We start from the raw sequence: 20,489 nt of genomic DNA on the forward strand, positions 1-20,489 counted from the left end.
CTGGTTTAGAAGAAGAAACCAAAGGTTAAAGGAGAATCGACTCTAGCTTAGCACAACTAGTATCACACAAAATGTGTGGGGATTAGGTTTCCCAGTTGCTAGAGTTCTCCCTTATATACACTTTCAAATCAGGGTTTGCAATCAATGTTAGCTTAGTAACAAAGCATTCAATATTCACCGTTAGATGAAAACCTGATTAGTTTCAAGCTAATATTTCTCAACCGTTAGATCGAAAACTTAGCTTGTCACACACAAATGAAATGTCCAATTTTGGGTTTATGAACCGTACCCAAACATTAACATTTGTTGGTTCAACAAGTCAACCAAATGGTTAGCCATATGATTACTTTCATATCAACCATATTCTTCTTCACCATAACTAGTTCAAATGACTCAAATGAACTAGTTAGAGAGTTGTTCAATTGCTTAGATCTTATGTAACTACACAACACACAATCGAAGCAAAATCAGTTTGATTCACTCGAATCGGTTCATGAACTTTATAGCCACGGTTTGCAAAAGCATTCCTTAGTTTATTTAAACATGATTTCAAGCACAACCGAATTTAGATATAACCTTCTCAATTTCGCGGTCTGGCACTTCGCGGACTTAAGCTCATGGAAGGAGTTCACAAACTCCAGCAGAAATTCTCGGGTCGAGAACTTCCGCCAGTTCGCGGACTTAGTTCGCGGGACTTGGCTCACGCCACTTCCATTTCTCTTGATCAACAAAGTTCACAAACTTTGGTTCAAGGAATAAGGACTTATACATATATGTGTTTCCACAATAATGCTTATATCCTACCAATGGTTATGTAATCTAAACTCTCATTTCAATAATTGAAACATTCTCAGAGGACGGATATAGCCTTTATTCATAGACCATTTTTCATCAAAGCAATTTTCAAAGTGATTGAAACATAACATGACTTTCGTCACTAGGTAAAGATGAATTCGGCTAAAGCGAAAGCTTGCCAACACATATTTCGAGAAATAGATAGGCGAGATAAACTCGCCTCGAAATAACAAATGTGTATAATGAAAGTCTATATATCAAAACGACTTTTGTCTCAAGAGTAGGAGATAGAATAGATAGACTTTTGAGTGACAGATAAGTTCAAGTCTCCACATAACTTTCAGTCGATAAATATCCACCAGTTCTTTGAGTAGTCCTTCGTCATGATTTCCATGGAGCTCTTGAGATCAACTACACTTTCTATCCTAGTCCGATACCTTTATCTATATTGTTATCTGTAGATGGGGCAAAACGATTTGCTGATTTTTACGGAATTAAGGAGACGACCGTACGGAGGAGACTCCTTGCACCGAGCGAAATGTTCAACCGCACACAGATGCACTGCAAGAAGGGAGTGCTTTGAATTCGAGAGATCAATATGTAGTACTCCGGCCTAAACCATGACAATGGCTGTTCCAGAGTAAATTAGGTCACAAGAGAGGATGGGTTGATCTGTAGGAGGGAAGCTGAGAAATGTGTGGAATCAATGGTAATCAAAGATTGTAGGTGTGTGTTATTTATTCTGAATAAGATAAGTTCTGAATGACTGAATCTCTGTTGAGTTGTTAATCTCGTGTTGTCTGTTTGACGTGAGATTCTTGTATATTCAATCATGATTCAGAGACTTATTTATATTGCTGGAATTGTAGACACCATGATCCCATGAAGTGTGACAGTTGATGGAATCAAATAGTGGGGAAATGGAAATCGTGTTTGAAACCAGTTGCTCCTCGTGCGGAGACTTGGTCGATTTTCCATCCACTACTTTGTTAACTCCTTCAACTGATTGCACGACTTGCTCACATTCCATCGTGTGTATGAACACATGTGCCGTAGACCGCCAGACCAAAACCCTAGTTAATATCCCCCATGTGACACGATTGACGTCTCGTGGTTAATTAGTCAGTTGTTGACTTCATGACTTTATGGGACGATGAGTCCATGTATTTGCTGAGTTGAACATGATCTTGCAAAATGTCCCGAGACTCATGAATTGAACGTTCCTGTTGAGACATAGGTATGATTCTTAAGTAAACATTGATAGTTAAGGTGAACAAGTATTGCTCATTCGATGAATTGTTGAATATTGATAGTTGAACCAATATTCCTTGGTTTGAGCAAATGTTGCTCATCTGAGCAAATGTTGCTCATCTGAGCAAATGTTGCTCATTTGATGAATTATTGGTAGCGTGACCAAGATAAAATATTAATTTAAAATATCGGTAATTGAACCGAGTATAATAATAAAAATACTGATCATGAGATCGTCATAAAGTTATTGGTGTTTGAATCTGGAATTATGATCCTTGGACTCAGAAATCCTAATTCGATCAATTGATGACCAATTGATGGTTTATTTGAAAATTAACCATGGAATGAAGGAGGGACCGGCTACATGGGATCATGTATCGGCCATGTAGCGCCCATATGCTTGAGTGATCAAATACCAACGTATCTTGAAGAGTTGGTGATTTGTTGATGAAAGAATGATTAAATGCTGGTTTAATCATTTATTAGAAAAATGCTCGTCTGAGCCTTAGGTGATAAAACCTAATTAATTATGAAGAGATGAGGGACCGACCAAGGTGTCATCAAACCGGCCCTGGATGGTTACGGGATCGAATGGCGATCGCTCTATGAAAATTCCAAAATTTTTTGGAAGAGTTTTGGACCTAATACGTGCAATTGCGCAAATTAGGTCAAGTCATGAAAATATGTGGGACCAGATCCGTGCGAGACAAAGAGCCAACCTTGGTCGGTCAAGGTAACATGCTCACGTCGTCAAAACGTCTGTATCTCAGTCCTCAGAATTTTGGTATTTTCTGGCGTGCGTTTGAGTAACTATTTGAGAAAATATGACAAAATCAGGGTTTTGCTGAAACTGAGGAAACTTCATGAGATGAAGGAAAATAATTATAAAATGAAGGAATGATTAAGCGAGGGACCGATGAGTCCAAGGCATGGCCGGCCGGTCAGTGACCACGGTCCCATGGTGCCTTTCCTAATTTTATATAATTTTTCATGATTTTATGAAAATATCATGAAATCAAGGAGTTTGTTGAAATTAAGGAGTTTCCATGAAGTGAAGGAGTTTCCATAGGATCAAGGAAACAAACAATATTAAAATAATAAACAAGGGTTTGTGGGACCGGCTTTGAGCATGGTCGGCCGGCTGGGGCCCGGTCCCGTGCGTTTCCCTAATTTTATGTAATTTTTGTGTATTATTTCCATGATTTGAAGGAATTTTCATAATTTGAGAGAAATATCATGAAATCAAGGAATTTCATGGGATCAGGGAAACTTAAAATAATAATAATAATAAAGGACGTGTAGGACTGGATAGGGCATGGCCGGCCGGCTGGGTCCGGTCCCACGAGTTTCCCTAATTTTATATTATATTTTTCATGGTTTATGAAAATACCATGAGATTAAGGAGTTTTCATGAGATTAGGGAAATATTAATAAAATAATAAGGAACCATGAGGTGTGGGGCCGACCGGGATCAAGGCATGGCCGGTTGGCCAATAAACACGGCCCCACGACATTTTTCCCAATTTTATATTATTTCCTTGGTGCTAAGGAAACACCATGAAACTGAGGAGTTTCCTGAAAACGAAGGATATTTGTTCAAATGAAAGGATTTTCATAAGATCAAGGAAAATAACAAAATATGATAAAAATATAAAACTGGCGTGGGACTGGCCAGGGCACGCCGTCCGGCGAGTGGGCCCAGTCCCCAACACCTTGGTCAATATTTTATTATTTATTATTTTCTTTCCTATTTTGCATAGGTTCATCGTTTCGTCGTATTTTGAAATACTCGTTCGTGCGTTCAGGTGATTGATAGTACATCATCGTCGAGTACCCTTGCACCTTTTGAGTCGGGGCTTACTCGAAGGTAACTCAGACGCCGGTATGTTGAACATTTATTACTAACCCATGGAATTCTGCTGGGAAGAACCATAGATTGAAGTAACGAAATATTACGAAAATATTTGAATATTTTCAAAAATTCAGTGGATGAATCCAAGAATTTAGGAATAATTAATTGATGGCTCTATACTAGTACGATCGTCTAGGATCATTAATTATTATGAGCGTCATGAGCTAGTTGAAGCGTCATATCCTTTATATAGTCAGGGAAAACTGTTGTTTGTATCATGAAGACGTTATTGCTCTATACTAGCAGGCAAGCTGTCTAGGAGTCGTCCAATCTCGTGATTCTATATAGAAGTAATTACTGAAGTGTTCAGTATTCATGAGATATGTCGTTGCCTAGCCGAGAGACTACATATATCCATGTACTCTGTGAGACAGTATTCTCAGTCAGAGATTCGTTGAGAGACCCGTGTCTCGATACTCGCGTCTGATTGCTGGATCAGAAGTTCGTATAATTATGGGTTTACGATTTTAGCCTTTGTCGAAAATCCACCATCTACATTAAGTCCCCTTCTTAGTGAGGAACAACCATGTTCCTCAGTCAGCATTAAATGGTGATTTTCCGGTTATAACAATATAAGTAATTAAACTTAGTCATAAGTTAAAACGTTACCGGATTTTGATAGTACGAGTGAACCAAGACTTGAATGAAGATCCCGGTGGCATGATAGAGCATCGTCCGATGAGCATAAATTGGTGTTGAACCGCTGATTTGGACGACGGGACCTTGGTCGTTTAGGATTCGTGGGCCAGGCCCAATAAGGAAATCCTTGTGAAATTAGGTTTTGGAAATAAAATTTGATATAAAAGGGAATTAATCTCTTTTTTTTTGAAGTTCATAAGAGTTCCTTGAAGTCATCATGATTGGGTTATATATACATGTGCTTATATATGCGTGTGATTTTTGTTGAAAAACCCCTTTTTCTTTGAAAACGTATGTTTGTTTGATCGTTAGTTTGAGAAACTAATAAAAATCCCTGATTTAGGAGAGAGATTTTTTTTTATACATAGACCTAGGTCCAGGGATAAAACTTTGTTTATGAGCTTTCATGAGAACCAAGGTTTTATCATAAAAGGAGTGAACTTTCAGTAAACCGAAATAAACCCTCGTTTTAAAGAATGACGATAACACGAAGGAAAAAACTTTTTTTTTTATATATAGACTTGTGTCCAGTGATAAAATTTTGTTTATGAGATTTCATGGAAATCAAAAATTTATCTTATAAGGTGTGAGCTTTCACAAAAATTGAAATAAACCTTCGTTTTAAAGACGGACGATGCTACGAAGGAAAAGATTTTTTTTTTATATAAGATCGTGATCTTTCTACGAAAAATATCTTTATATACAAAACCGTGACATGTTCACGGATTTTTTTTTTTGCGTGAGTTATCACTCACAAAAATAAAATCGTGAGTTATTGTTCATGTTTTTGTAAACATATATTTTCAAAAACCCAAGTTTGATTTTGAGTAATATTCAAAGTAAACAATTATTTATGATGAAATAATGTTTTAGTTTTCATAATTCCATGGTGAATGTTCACACAGTAGAATTGTTCATGATTTTATGGAAATCTGAGTTTCGTTCGTTTTTTGTAGGTTTCGAAGAGACGAACGATTTTTGAGGTGTTTAACTCTCGCATTACTATCACTATTGTTAGTGGAATCGTGAAAAGGTAAGAGTTAAGAATTACCATTTTGTAAATGCTAGTATTTACATTTGCATGATTCATCATCTTGTTGAATTTCATATCTGGATGATGTACTGAAGTAGAATGCAGTGTGAAGTTACAGCTACTCCGCAAAGATGTCCAACTCCCAGGCTAATGACGCTTCGAGAGATGAGATGTGCGTTGATGATGATATCTCCAGAGATGAAACATGTATGGATGAGACTTCCGTTGGCGAAGAAGAGGATGAAGCCCTTGGAATTAAGAATGTTCCGAATGTGGATGATGCATTTTTTGAGGTGCAGAAGGAAGCTGAAAAACATCTCAAATCTCCAGCGTATCGTCTTCTAATAAATCCCAGAAATGTTACTCAGAAAAAATTGGTGACTCCTAAGACAGTGATCCGGTTTTGCCTTGAACAAGGGATCTTCTTTGCATCAATCATAGAGTTTAAGCTTTCTCGACGACCTTTGGAAAAATTCTCTGGATGGGCAAAACATATGCTGGGTTTCCCTCATGTCAGGGCTATGCTCGATCAGGCACAAGTGACGAGAGCTATTCAGGCTTCTGGAGACTTATTCATTTTTCATGATGCAAGAGGTATTTTGGATCTACTTGCTCGTTGGTGTATTTCCACTCACACCTTCATATGTAGATGGGGAGAGTTTACCATTGCCTTAGAGGATGTGGCTGCTTTGATGCATCTCCCAATCACGGGCAATCTCCCTGGGGATCTTTCAGATGAGGAGACTGCAATTTCTAACATCTTGACAGCTACGATGGAGGAAGTGAATAAGGCGTCTAGCAGTAAAGGATGCTATGCTCACTGGTTAACACGCTGGTGGCCAAAAGACGAGGTTTCTGATAGTCCCATCGACGGTATGTTACCCATTGCTGCTTTCTTATGTTTATGGTTGTCCAGAGACATATCTGAAGACAGTGGAAACTTGTTGAAGCCCTTCGCGATCCCCTTTGCTATCAAGATGTCTCAAGGTGAGCAACTTCCGATAGGTAGCTTATTCTTGGGTTTTTTGTATTCTAACTTGGACTCCTTGATAATAGACTCCAGTGTGTCGAATGGCTTTATGAAGATTGAGTGCTATGCCAACACGATGTTTCTTCAAGCTTTGATGTGGGAACACTTCAAGAACTATGCACCTATTCTACGTAATATTTTGCAAGGACCAAATGCTGATGCTCGTCACATCTTCTTTGAGAAAGATAATGCCAGGATCATGCGCTGGTCTACAAAGCAGCTCCGGTCTAAAGCACGCCTCATTGATGTGTTAGATGATGAATCTGAGTTCAACTTCCGCCCGTGGGTGTCAGTTCATGCTTATTTTTCTCAGCCGACAACTTTCAATACTGGGGAGAGTGTGGTTCTGACGTCTGGTGCGAATATGAATGATGGCGAGAGATCTTTCATGTTGAGTTGCACCCCCGGTCATTTGCTATCGGCCATGTATGGAGAGTTTTCAGTGGAGGAATATAATATTGATAGGGCGGCTCGACATATGGGTATGGATCAGTGTGTTCCAACTATACGGAGAAGGAAGCCATCAATTGAGCAGCTTAGGACTCATTTGGACCATACTCATGTGGAAGGAAGTAATTACTGGTTTCCTTGCTCCGAGAGATTTGCGTATGTAACTCCAGGTTATGTAGACTTTTGGGATCAACAACTTGAGCGGTTGCATGAATTCGTGATGGTTGGTCAGCCTCCAGTGAAGGATCCCCTTTCTACTGAGATGATTTCTGGTCGACCAAGATTGAAGTATCTATCTGGTGGTAAACGAAAATCGTCTCCAGGATGTTCTCAGGTATGTTTCTTCATATAATCTTCATGAAATTATGAAAAATGTATTCTAATTATGTTACTGAGTTTTACCACAGGACGGTCGTAATGTAAGACCTCGAATCCGTGTAGATTTCTCAGAAACTGAAGCGATTGTTCACGACGGAGAAGGAAGGAACAAAAGTTATAAGCTGTTACCTAATACCGTAAAGTCCCCAGTTGGTTATTTGGTGAGTTCTCATATTTCCCTTGTTGTGAATTTTTCTCGCCCGCATTATTAGGATCATGAAGCCAATATTGTTATTCTGTTGCAGAATTTTACTCCATCAAGTATCGACGGTCTTAGGTTTTCTGCTACTGAGCAAACAATTCCTGATTTGAGCGATGAAGAAGAAGCCGTAAGTATTTCTTCGCATATTCAGTTATGATGCTTTATAGATAAAATGTTGAGGATGTATCCTGGAGGATGTCGTCATGGAGACGGAGAGTGCTGATAGACGGTCATCCTCTGAGAATATATACGAAAGCACTTCCAAATATTCGGAGCCGAATAGAAGTAATGAGCCTTTTGTCGTTAACACGAACAATCTCAATTCCTTGAATACTTCGGAGACCCCCCAAGTAAGTACATTTCCTGTATCCTCTTCATATAAGTATGAAAGTGCTGATTTGTGAATTAATGAATGAGAATCCATGTGTATACACGAAAAACTTAGTCGAAATTCGTCGTCAGAAAATTCAGAACTCAGTTGTTTTAGAAAAAACGCCGTAAAACCTTCATCTGGAGTCGGATTTTCATGATCTGCATATGCATATTCAAGCCCGGAAAATTTCCAAGCTTTAGGGAAGAAGCTTTTTAAGTTTTGAGCATGTTCAGGGCCTGAAAAAGGCGAAACAGTAAACTTCCAGGAGACTTTCAGAACTTTTTCAGATGGTATGTTGCTCAATGGTTTGACCACATCTCCTTGCTTGTTCATCGGATTGTCATGAAATTTTGACACGCTGTATAGGACATCCATACAAAGAAAATGGTATATAACCCATCCTCAGATTTCTTGTAGATTGCTCCCAGTTCGTCTTTTAGTACAGAGCAGAGTACAGTTTTTTCAGACGAGGTTACCGTAAAACGTATTTTCATGACTTTCATGCTATTTGCTCGTGTATTGGGTGTATAATGATGAACTTTGATGATGTTGCATTGATTGTATACTATATTTTATAACCTCACTTGGTTTCATTCTTAAATTACTCTAACCTAATGTAATCTTCGTATTAGGTGTCAAATACCGAAGTTGAGGATATTGAAACCAATGAGGATAAATCGAACTTCCCTGGAGTTATTGATGAAGAGACAACCATCCCTGCACTTCAAGGCCATGAGAAGGTTGTCACTGAAGTTATGGAAACCCAGATTGTTGCTGCTTCAGTGATAGAAGAAACCGAAACACCAGTAGTGAATACTGAAGAAACTGTTGCCCCGATTGTAGAAGCTGCTCCAGTAATTGAGAACCGTATAGTGGTGCATGAATATCCAAGTGCAGGAGTTGCTTTTGATCCTCCATTTGATGCTTCACTCCTGTATCATGAACTAGTTGGTGGATTCAGTGTTCCCATTGGATATGCAGGCTTGTACGAGAAAATATGGAAGAAGTTTGTTCATCTAATTGTTGACAGGGATCCTGGACGTGCTTATGCTTTAACAATGCAAGTAGGTATTATATTTCATGTCGTAAGTGATATATGCACTAGGGCCAGAAATACTGTGACTCCAGATATACTCTTTGATTGGGATTTTAACTTGGAGAATTCAGAAAGACTTGGCTTCAATGTGACGTGGCTTCATAAGCAAATGAACGCTATCAAGGACTCATGTGAGAACACCATACCCTTTCCCAATGATGATGTGATGGAGAAAGAAGACAAGATTGCCAGAATGGCTGAAGAGTTGAACAAGGAGAAGGCGGCTTTGCAGGTCTTGAAGGATGCAGAGGAGCAAAAATCCTTTTTTGCTGATTTTCTTTTATTTCCCTTTCATAATCTCTTGAACTTCTGAACTTCTGAGAGATGTGAGGTTTTTATTTGGGTTTTGATATTAGCTGGTTTTGGATTGGTAGATGGTTAAGGATTTTCTTTTGGATTTGATAGAGATTTTCTTTTAAGAAATATGAACTGAATTTTGATAAATTGCTGAATTCAAATACTGATTGCAAGTATTGCAAACGTTTTGTAGGAATTGAAATACAATGAAAGAAAATCCTAAATGCCAAATTCAGACGCCATGAATGCTCAAACGCCCAGTACCTCAAATGCCTAATAATTTCAGACGAACGCCTTAAGCCAATTCTCATGAATTACTGGCAGGGTTCTGCCGTCTGTGTTGATTAATTTGTAGTATCCTTCGGTTATGGATTTAGCAACCATAAATAGTCCTTCCCAATTGGAGTTTCTTGCAGAGTGAAGACCGCGTTGAACTGCTTTGAGAACCAGGTCTCCTTCATGAAATTTGTTAGGTTTGGTCGACCGCACCTTGAATATCTTCCGTTGATTCGGGATTCCTCATGTGATGAGATTCCGTGGTTGTGGCACATATGGACACTCGTGCAGAAAGGAGTATCCTTCATAATGTCTGCCATGCTTAGCCACATCCTCTGCAATGAATCTTTTGATTGGATGATCAACTTGAAGAGATTCTGGACCCAACCATTGGGTGAAATATTGTTGTGGCGAGATTATCCACTCATAGCATTTTGCAATTGCTAAATTGTTTGTGGAGTGAAGCCCTTGGACCAAATAAGCATATTTGAAAACTGACAATATGGGCACATGAGAAGGAATAAGACTTGCCTGAGTGCGAAATCTCTTGACGAAAGCGTTTAGATGTTCCTCAGGCTTTTGTGTAAGTTCTGTCAAGGCTTTGACCTCCTCCAGATACTCGAATGGTGAGATATCTTCTTTTTCTTCCTCCGAGTCAGAGGTTTCTTCAGCAGAGAGATGTGTAATTGAAGGTGTCAGTGTCACCTTCCCATCATGAATCCATGTGCGTCCAAGAATCATATTATATCCTGGATCTTCTCGGATTATGTAAAACTTGGTCTCAATGCAGACCAAATTTTCTTTGACTTTGAGGATGACGTGGCCATACACATCTCTGGAAACTCCTTCGTGATCTCTGATTTCCATGGGGGCATGAGTAGCTTCCTGTCGAGTAATGCCAGAGGCTCTGAGAGTTTTCAAAGGGATGATGTTGACGGCAGTGCCTACATCAACAAATGCTCTCTTGAACTCGTTTCCTTTGATGTGCACTGTGGTGAGCAATCCCCAGTCGTACATTTCTTTGTCCGTTGCTAGAGGCTCAGTGAGTGTCTCTTGAATCAACAGACGCTTGCCTGACACGATGTGGTTTAATGCAACAAACATGTCTTTCCTTTGAGCTTTTGATAAGTATAGCAATTCGCAGACATGCTCAATTAAGGATTGAACTGCTTCTTTGACGGGAGGTTCAGAGATAGTAAAGGTTCTGACTGGAAGAGGGTTTCTGTGTACTCCTTCAGTCCCCAAGTTGAGTTCTCCCGATTCGACCTTTTCTTTAAATATGCGCTTCAAAGTTTTACAATCACTTGTGGGATGGATGAAAAATCTATGAAAGCGACAATACCGAGGATTTTCCATGGCCTCTTCAGTTGGTTCCTTCTTGACATACGACAACTTGATTGCACCATATTGAATCCAGACATCCAGCAATTCGATAACTTCTTCAATGGAGCAAGGAAAATCAGGTGCTTCTGGATATTTCGTGTGTTGAGGAGGATCTTGCACGTTATCCTTCTTTTGCGCCTTTAAAGGGGTCGAGAAAATATGCTTACGATGTGGTTCAGCTTTCCGTTTGCTCCCTTCCGCGACAACATTTGTGGAAGGTTGAAGGTTGTATTGTTTGTTGATCAAACGTCCGCTGCTGCCTCTAGCCTCTCGTGGTTCTTCAGCTTTTGCAGTCTTAGTCCTTTCTAATAGAGCAGGTGCAGTGGTTGCCGACCTCTTGGATGCTTCATGGAGTTCTGAGAAAGTATGAAACCTGAGATTCTCCAATAAAGCTCTGTAGAGTGAAATCATTCTGTTGATGCATAAGTCCACCAGTTGTTGCTCCGTGACATTTGGATCATGGCAATCCTTGAACTCTGAACCTTTTCACATAATCGTTAGGATGTTCTTTGTTCTTTTGAAACATCCTTCCGAGATCAGAGAGGGTAATTTGCTCTGAAATGAAGAAATACTTCCTATAGAAAGCATTAACCATTTCTCCCCAACTGTTGATAGTTCCTGGTGCGATGTTGTTGTACCAGGTGTATGCTCTGCCTTTCAAGGATTTTGAAAATTCTTTGAGGCGAACAACATGTTTATGCTCATGTTCACCCAAAGCTTCCAGGAACCGAGAAACATGTTCCCGAGCATTGCTGGTTCCGTCGTACAAAGTAAAGGTTGGAGAGATATAACCTTTTAGAAGAGGAATCCTTTTCGTAGCAGCATGGTATGGAGGCTGGTGACGATGGACATGTGGGGTCTTGTCTTTTCCACGGTTCTCCAGAAGGCGTTCCAAATCTTCCCGAGTGATGAAGTTTGACGACTCCTTCGTTGAATCGTCCGCAGCTTTGCGGACTTCATCATCATCTACTGTGTGAATCGGAATTACCTCAGGATCAGCGTCTGAGGATTTTTCCTTCTCTTTTCCTTTTCCTTGGGTCTTCCCTGACATTTTATCAGTGAGAGCCTTTAGTTGATTAAATAGCTCCTTCTGTGTTGTAGCCATATCGGTTTGATTCTTTGCAAGAGTATCTTGCACTTTGATGAGATCAGCAATGGTAGGTGGTGGATTTCCTCTGACTTCCTCAGGGTGTCGGCCGAACAAAGGATGACCCTCCGCGTTGACGTGAGGAGGAGTAACATTACCACCATCAGTGTTAGAGGCCAGAATCGTTCCTGGTATATCCTCGTTGTCGTTCTTGTTGTTGTTGCTAGTGCTAGCGCCGTTTGCGTTGGAACCTGTGACTAACCCAGACCTAAGACCAGCCATCTTGTGGAGTTGTGAGATTGCAACCGAGAGAATGATCTCCCACTGTGGTCCCCAATCTGTAGATGGGGCAAAACGATTTGCTGGTTTTTACGGAATTAAGGAGACGACCGTACGGAGGAGACTTCTTGAACCGAGCGAAATGTTCAACCTCACACAGATGCACTGCAAGAAGGGAGTGCTTTGAATTCGAGAGATCAATCTGTAGTACTACGGCCTAAACCAAGACAATGGTCGTTCCAGAGTAAATTCGGTCACAAGAGAGGATGGGTCGATCTGTAGGAGGGAAGCTGAGAAATGTGTGGAATCAATGGTAATCAAAGATTGTAGGTGTGTTATGTATTATGAATAAGATAAGTTCTGAATGATTGAATCTATGTTGAGAGTGATTACTCAGATGTTGAGTTGTTAATGTCGTGTTGTCTGTTTGACGTGAGATTCTTGTATATTCAATCATGATTCAGAGACTTATTTATATTGCTGTAATTGTAGACACCATGATCCCATGAAGTGTGACAGTTGATGAAATCAAAGAGTGGGGAAATGGAAATCGTGTTTGAAACCAATTGCTCATTGTGCGGAGAATTGGTTGATTTTCCATCCACTACTTTGTTAACTCCTTCAACTGATTGCATGACTTGCTCACATTCCATCGTGTGTATGAACACACGTGCCATAGACCGCCAGACCAAAACCCTAGTTAATATACCCCATGTGACACGATTGACGTCTCGTGGTTAATTAGTCAGTTGTTGAATTCATGACTTTATGGGATGATGAGTCCATGTATTTGTTGAGTTGAACATGATCTTGCAAAATGTCCTCAGACTCATGAAATTGAACGTGCCTGTTGAGAGAGAGGTATGATTCTTAAGTAAACGTTGATAGTTAAGGTGAACAAGTATTGCTCATTCGATGAATTGTTGAATATTGACAGTTTAACCAATATTCCTTGGTTTGAGCAAATATTGTTCATCTGATGAATTATTGGTAGCGTGACCAAGATAAAATATTAATTTAAAATACTGGTAATTGAACCGAGCATAATTAATAAAAATACTGATCATGAGATCGTCCTAAAGTTACTAGTGTTTAAATCTGGAATTATGATCCTTGGACTCGGAAACCCTAATTCGATCAATTGATGACCAATTGGTAGTTTATTTGAAAATTAACCATGGAATAAAGGAGGAACCGGCTACATGGGATCATGTATCGGCCATGTAGCGCCAATATGCTCGAGTCAGCAAAGACCAAGGTCTCTTCAAGAGTTGGTGATTTGCTGATGAAAGAATGATTAAATGCTGGTTTAATCATTTATTAGAAAAATGCTCGTCTGAGCCTTAGGTGATAAAACCTAATTAATTATGAAGAGATGAGGGACCCACCAAGGGGTCATGAAACCGACCCTAGATGGTCACGGGATCGAATGACAATCGCTCTATGAAAATTCCAAAATTATTTGGAAGAGTTTTGGACCTAATACGTGCAATTGCGCAAATTAGGTCAATTCATGAAAATATGTGGGACCGGATTCGTGCGAGACAAAGAGCCAACCTTGGTAGGTCAAGGTAACATGCTCACATCATCAAAACGTCTGTATCTCAGTCCTGAGAATTTTGGTATTTTCTGGCGTGCGTTTGAGCAACCATTTAAGAAAATATGACAAAATCAGGGTTTTGCTGAAACTGAGGAAACTTCATGAGATGAAGGAAAATAATTATAAAATGAAGGAATGATGAAGCGTGGGACCGCTGAGGCCAAGGCATGGCCGGCCGGTCAGTGACCACGGTCCCATAGTGCCTTTCCTAATTTTATATAATTTTTGATGATTTTATGAAAATATCATGAAATCAAGGAGTTTGTTGAAATTAAGGAGTTTCCTTGAAGTGAAGGAGTTTCCATGGGATCAAGGAAACAAATAATATTAAAATAATAAAATAAGGGTGTGTGGGACAGGCTTTGAGCATGGTCGTCCGGCTGGGGCCCGGTCCCGTGCGTTTCCCTAATTTTATGTAATTTTTGTGTATTATTTCCATGATTTGAAGGAATTTTCATAATTTGAGAGAAATACTATGAAATCAAGGAATTTCATGGGATCAAGGAAACTTAAAATAATAATAATAATAATAATAATAATAAAATAAAGGGACGTGTAGGACCGGCTAGGGCATGGCCGGCCGGCTGGGGCCCTGTCCCACGAGTTTTCCTAATTTTATATTATATTTTTCATGGTTTTATGAAAATACCATGAGATTAAGGAGTTTTCATGAGATTAGGGAAATATTAATAAAATAATAAGGAACCATGAGGTGTGGGGCCGGCCGGGATCAAGGCATGGCTGGTTGGCCTATAAACACATCCCGGCGACATTTTTCCCAATTTTATATTATTTCCTTGGTGCGAAGGAAACACCATGAAACTGAGGAGTTTCCTCAAAACGAAGGATATTTGTTCAAATGAAAGGATTTTCATAAGATCAAGGAAAATAACAAAATATGATAAAGTATAAAACTGGCGTGAGACTGGCCACGACACGGCCGACCGACCAGTGGGCCCAGTCCCCCAGCACCTTGGTCAATATTTTATTATTTATTATTTTCTTTCCTATTTTGCATAGGTTCATCGTTTCGTCGTATTTTGAAATACTCGTTCGTGCGTTCAGGTGATTGTTAGTGCATCATCGTTGAGTACACTTGCACCTTTTGGGTCGGGGCTTACTCGAAGGTAACTCAGACGCCCGTATGTTGAATATTTATTACTAACCCATGGAATTCTGCTGGGAAGAACCATAGATTCAAGTAACGAAATATTACGAAAATATTTGAATATTTTCAAAAATTCAGTGGATGAATCCAAGAATTTAGGAATAATTAATTGATGGCTCTATACTAGTACGATCGTCGAGGAGCATTAGTTATTCTGAGTGACATGAGCTAGTTGAAGCGTCATATCCTTTATATAGTCAGGGGAAACTGTTGTTTGTATCATGAAGACGTTATTGCTCTATACTAGCAGGCAAGCTGTCTAGGAGCCGTCCAATCTCGTGATTCTATATAGAAGTAATTACTGAAGTGTTTAGTATTCATGAGATATGTCGTTGCTTAGCCAAGAGACTACATATCTGCATGTACTCTGAGAGACAGTATTCTCAGTCAGAGATTCGATGAGAGACCCGTGTCTCGATACTCGCGTCTGATTGCTGGATCAGAAGTTCGTATAATTATGGGTTTACGATTTTAGCCTTTGTCGAAAATCCAGTATCTACATCTATCTCAAACATGTTTGTCAATGTTAGTGATCAAAACTATAAGTCTTGATTTCTAGTCTACTATAGCTAAGGTCTCGGACTAGGATAAAAAGTATAGTTGAGCTCAAGAACTCCATGGCAATCATCATAGAAGACGAAGGACTACTCAAGGAACCGGTGGATCTTGATCGACTAAAAGGTATGTGGAGACTTGAACTTATCTATCACTCAAAAGTCTATTTATCTCCTATCTTGAGACAAAAGTCGTTTTGCTATATAGACTTAGATTATACATATTTGCTATTTCGAGCCGAGTTTATCTCGCCTATCTATTTCTCGAAATATGTGTTGGTAAGATTTCGCTTTAACCAAGTTCATATTTACCTAGTGACGAAAGTCATGACAAGTTTCAATCACTTTGGAAATTGCTTACTTTGACGAAAAATAGTTTGTGAATAACAACTATAGAATATCAACGTCCTCTAAGAATGTTCCAATGATTGAAATGAGAGTTTAGATTACATAACCATTGGAGGATATAAGCATTGTGCTGGAAACACATATATGTATAAGTCTTTATTCCTTGAACCGAAGTTTGCGAACTTTGATGATTAAGAGAACCGGCATGGTGGCGTGAGCCAAGTCCGTGAACTGGCGGAAGTTCTCGACCCGAGAATTTCTGCTGGAGTTTGTGAACTCCGTCTGGGAACTTAAGTCCGCGAACCCAGTCCGCAAACTTGAGTAGGTTAAATCTAAAAACGATGTTTGTGAACTTATTCTTATATAAACTAAGGAATCAAATGCAAACCGTGGCTATATAGTTCATGAACCGATTCGAGTGAATCAAATCGTTTTTTCTTCGATTGTGTCTTGTGTACTTGCATAAGATTTCCTTGAAATTGAATAACTCTCTAACTAGTTCATTTGAGTCACTTTAACTAGTTATAATGAAGAAAAATATGGTTGATATGAAAGTGATCATATGGCTAACTATTTGGTTGACTATTGCTGAACCAACAAATGTACAAGTTTGGGTACGGTTACACAAGCCTAGAAACGTGCATTTCATTTGTGTGTAACAAGCTAATTTTCGATCTAACGGTTGAACGATATTAGCTTGAATCTAAATCAGGTTTTCATCTAATGGTGAATATTGAATGCTTTGTTACCGAGCTAACATTGATTGGAAACCCTGATTTGAAAGACTATATAAGGGAGAACTCTAGCAACTAGGAAACCTAATCCCCACACCTTATGTGTGATACTAGTTGTGCTAAGCTAGAGTCGATTCCCATTTAACCTTTGGTTTCTTCTTCTAAACCAGTTTAACGACTTAAAGACTTCATTGGGATTGTGAAGCCAGACCGATACTACATTCTCGTAGTTGTGTGATCTGATCTTGCTGTTTCTATCGTACGAGTAAAATTGTAATAATTGGCTTGAGATTGATATCTCCGATAGGCAAGATATGAAAGAAATCACAAACACTTCGTCTCATCGTTTGTGATTCCACAATATCTTTTTTCGCTGCGTCGATTAGGATTATTGTGAAGTGATTGATAATACTAGGCTGTTCTTTGGGAATATAAGTCCGGTTTATCAATTGGTTCCCGTTCACCTTGATTTATCAAAAGACGGAACAAAACTCGTAGGTATATTCGTGGGAGACGGATTTATCTATTACCATAGACTTTTTTGTGTGATACAGATTTGTTTATTAAAGTCTTCGACTTTGGGTCGTAGCAACTCTTAGTTGTGAGTGAGATCAGCTAAGGGAATCAAGTACGTAGTATCCTGCTGGTATCAGAGACGTAGGAGCATAATTGTACCTTGGATCAGTGTGAGATTGATTGGGGTTCAATTACAGTCCATACCGAAGTTAATTTGGAGTAGGCTAGTGTCTGTAACGGCTTAATACAGTGTGTGTTCAATCTGGACTAGGTCCCGGGATTTTTCTGCATTTTCGGTTTCCTCGTTAACAAAATTTTGGTGTCTGTGTTATTTCTTTTCCGCATTATATTTTGTTATATAATTGAAATATCAAAGGTTGTGCGTTGTTCAATCTATTATAATATTCGACCTTCTGGTTGTTGATTTAAATTGATTGACACTTGGATATTGGTCTTTGGTACCATCTAAGTTATCTCTGTAGTATTTGATAAAGACTCGCAGATTTCTATTTGCTTGAGTATATATCAAATCGAGAGATTGAGATATAAACTCTTTGATATACTTTTATCTAGATTGAGTCTAACTGTCTAGTTGATTCTCTAGAAAGTATATTGGAGTTATTCCATACAGATTGCTATGCGAAATATTGGATGTGGTTGTTGTACCCCCACTTTTTCAATTGGTATCAGAGAAGGCAAACACATTTAAGACCTTACAAGTCTGTGTTTGTAGCGATCTGACTCTATGGACAAGAGTACTATCTCTGATAATGCAACATCAGTTCGATGACTCTCGGGTGAGCTTCAAAGTCCTGAAACTTCTGGGAAAAACTCTATCTCATGTTCCTTGACTGAATCTGCATTCGACTGGGAAAAATCTCTTGACGAGAAGTTGGATGAACTGTTAGATGACAGTGATTCAGAAGAAACACAAAGTATCGATGAGGAAGTCTCTCAATATATCAAGCTGTTTGACCATGCTTTGAAAGAAAAGAATTCAACAACTTGCTTGAGTAAGTACATGACTCCTCTTTGTCAAGAAAACAGGAAATTGAGAAAACTCTTTAAAGGATATAATGAAGGATATAATCTCCTAAAATCTATCGTTAAAGATCGTGAGGAAGATGTACGCACAAAAAGTTCAAAATGTGATAATCTTCTCCGAAATATCTTTGTGTTGAAAGAAAGACTTGCAGAAGCTGAAGCAAGATATGACTCTCAACAAAAATGTTTTGATGACAAAGAACTCAGTTTTCTTTCCAAAGAAAAATCCTTGGAAACTGACCTTGCAACTGCTCTTGATAAAGTGAAATCACTGGAAGAGAGTCTTAGAAGATTCAATTCTAGCTCTACAAAATTGTCTTCTATGATTGGAGCATGTAAAGAACATCGTGATACACGTGGTCTAGGCTATAAAGGAATAAACGCTCCAAAAACTAGTAAGATCAATTTTGTTAAAGTTGTTGATAATTCTTCATGTGAAAAAACTTTCGCAGCTTTTAATGTGGCTAAAAACAAGGATTCTAACTCTTCCAAATCTACTCACACGAGAACGGTTAAGAATAATTCCTTTAACTGCTAGTACTGTGGAAATAAAGGACATTCTGAGCGAAGATGTCGTTTTCGGTTAAGGAATGAAAAACTTCACAACATGCTTGCATGGATGTCTAAAGAAGTCATCAAACCTGTTGTTAATGGTGGTTTTTAGCTCCGGGTTAAAATCGTAAAACCTTGCATCAGATGTGACGTCACTCTGCAAGAAAATGGTGCTGCGAGTACTAACCTCTCCACCGACACATTTATTGAACCGCTCAATACACTTTTATCAATAACACTCTGTAAATTTCGGCACCTCGCCAATACGAGACTCACTGAGTACTTTCCTGTGCTATGTTCCCCAGTAGAACCCTTAATCGGTATGGCATGACGGATTTATGTTCACTCACAACGGAGTAGCATGAACCTCCAAGTACCAAAGTTAAGGCCATTGCACGAAATGCTCAGACAGAAAGCACACTGCATCATGTAGATAAAGATATTGTATGGCAGCATACAAAATCCAGCTAATTATTGTGATAACTCGCAAAGAACTAATAAACCCAACTAATTTGCAAATTAGGGTTTCGCGCCCCTTGAGTATACTAGACCCCGTTGGTCGAAACCATGCTTAAACAAGTTAGGAAACCGAATCCGCCACAGTGCGCTAAAAGTGCGCTCGCGCCCTAGCATGCCGGCCCTCTTTCCGTCGACCAATCAGGTCGCTTCAAATCCGCCACCGCGCATTGAAGTATGACCACACCCTAGCATGCTGGCCCCACTTCCCGTCAACCAATCGGGTTGCTCCAAAACTTGCCACGGCCTCAAAAAGGTCGCCATACTAAGTTGGCTTCCCAAAACACGCCAGCTTCCCCAAAACACGCTAGCTTCCCCAAAAACGCCAGCATGCCGCACGTGCATGCCGTACATGCCAGGCGCGCATGCCAGACGCACATGCCAGACGCGCATGCCAGACGTGCATTCCAAAAAGCATGCGCAAGCCATGCCAGTCACGCTACCACGCCTCTGGCCACAAACAGAAGGTAGCCATAATCAATGGCTACCCTTCCTCCTGAGGTGCGTATCTCATCCGTACAAGTTCGCCACCAAGCCTATGGCAACTTTTGGCCGCAATGCCAAATTCCATGGTTTATGTCAAACCCTAATTTGGCCACGCCAAAGGCATGTGATGTGATCTCAATAATGTTGTAGTAAAAAGGTTCGTTGAGGCTTGTGAAAGCAATGGATTTTTAGACTTATAAAACTTAAAAGTAAAGAAAACTTATTACAAAATTGACTTCAAGATATTTGAAAACAACCAAGACACTGATTTCACTATTACACATGAATAAATTATGGTAAACAATCCAAAACTCTAATTATCTTTTAAGACTCTTATTTCTTAATTCACAAATAATCTGGAAAATCCTCAAAAATTAATTGTATCCCTAAGCATAGATTATCTAAACAAAGCATAACCTATCTAATTGAATCACAACTAATGAAGAAATTTTTTGCAAACAATTAAAAACTCTGCAAAACCAGTGATTGA

The sequence above is a fragment of the Papaver somniferum genome, chromosome 3, assembly GCF_003573695.1.
Source record: "Papaver somniferum cultivar HN1 chromosome 3, ASM357369v1, whole genome shotgun sequence".
NCBI classification, from domain to species: domain Eukaryota; kingdom Viridiplantae; phylum Streptophyta; class Magnoliopsida; order Ranunculales; family Papaveraceae; genus Papaver; species Papaver somniferum.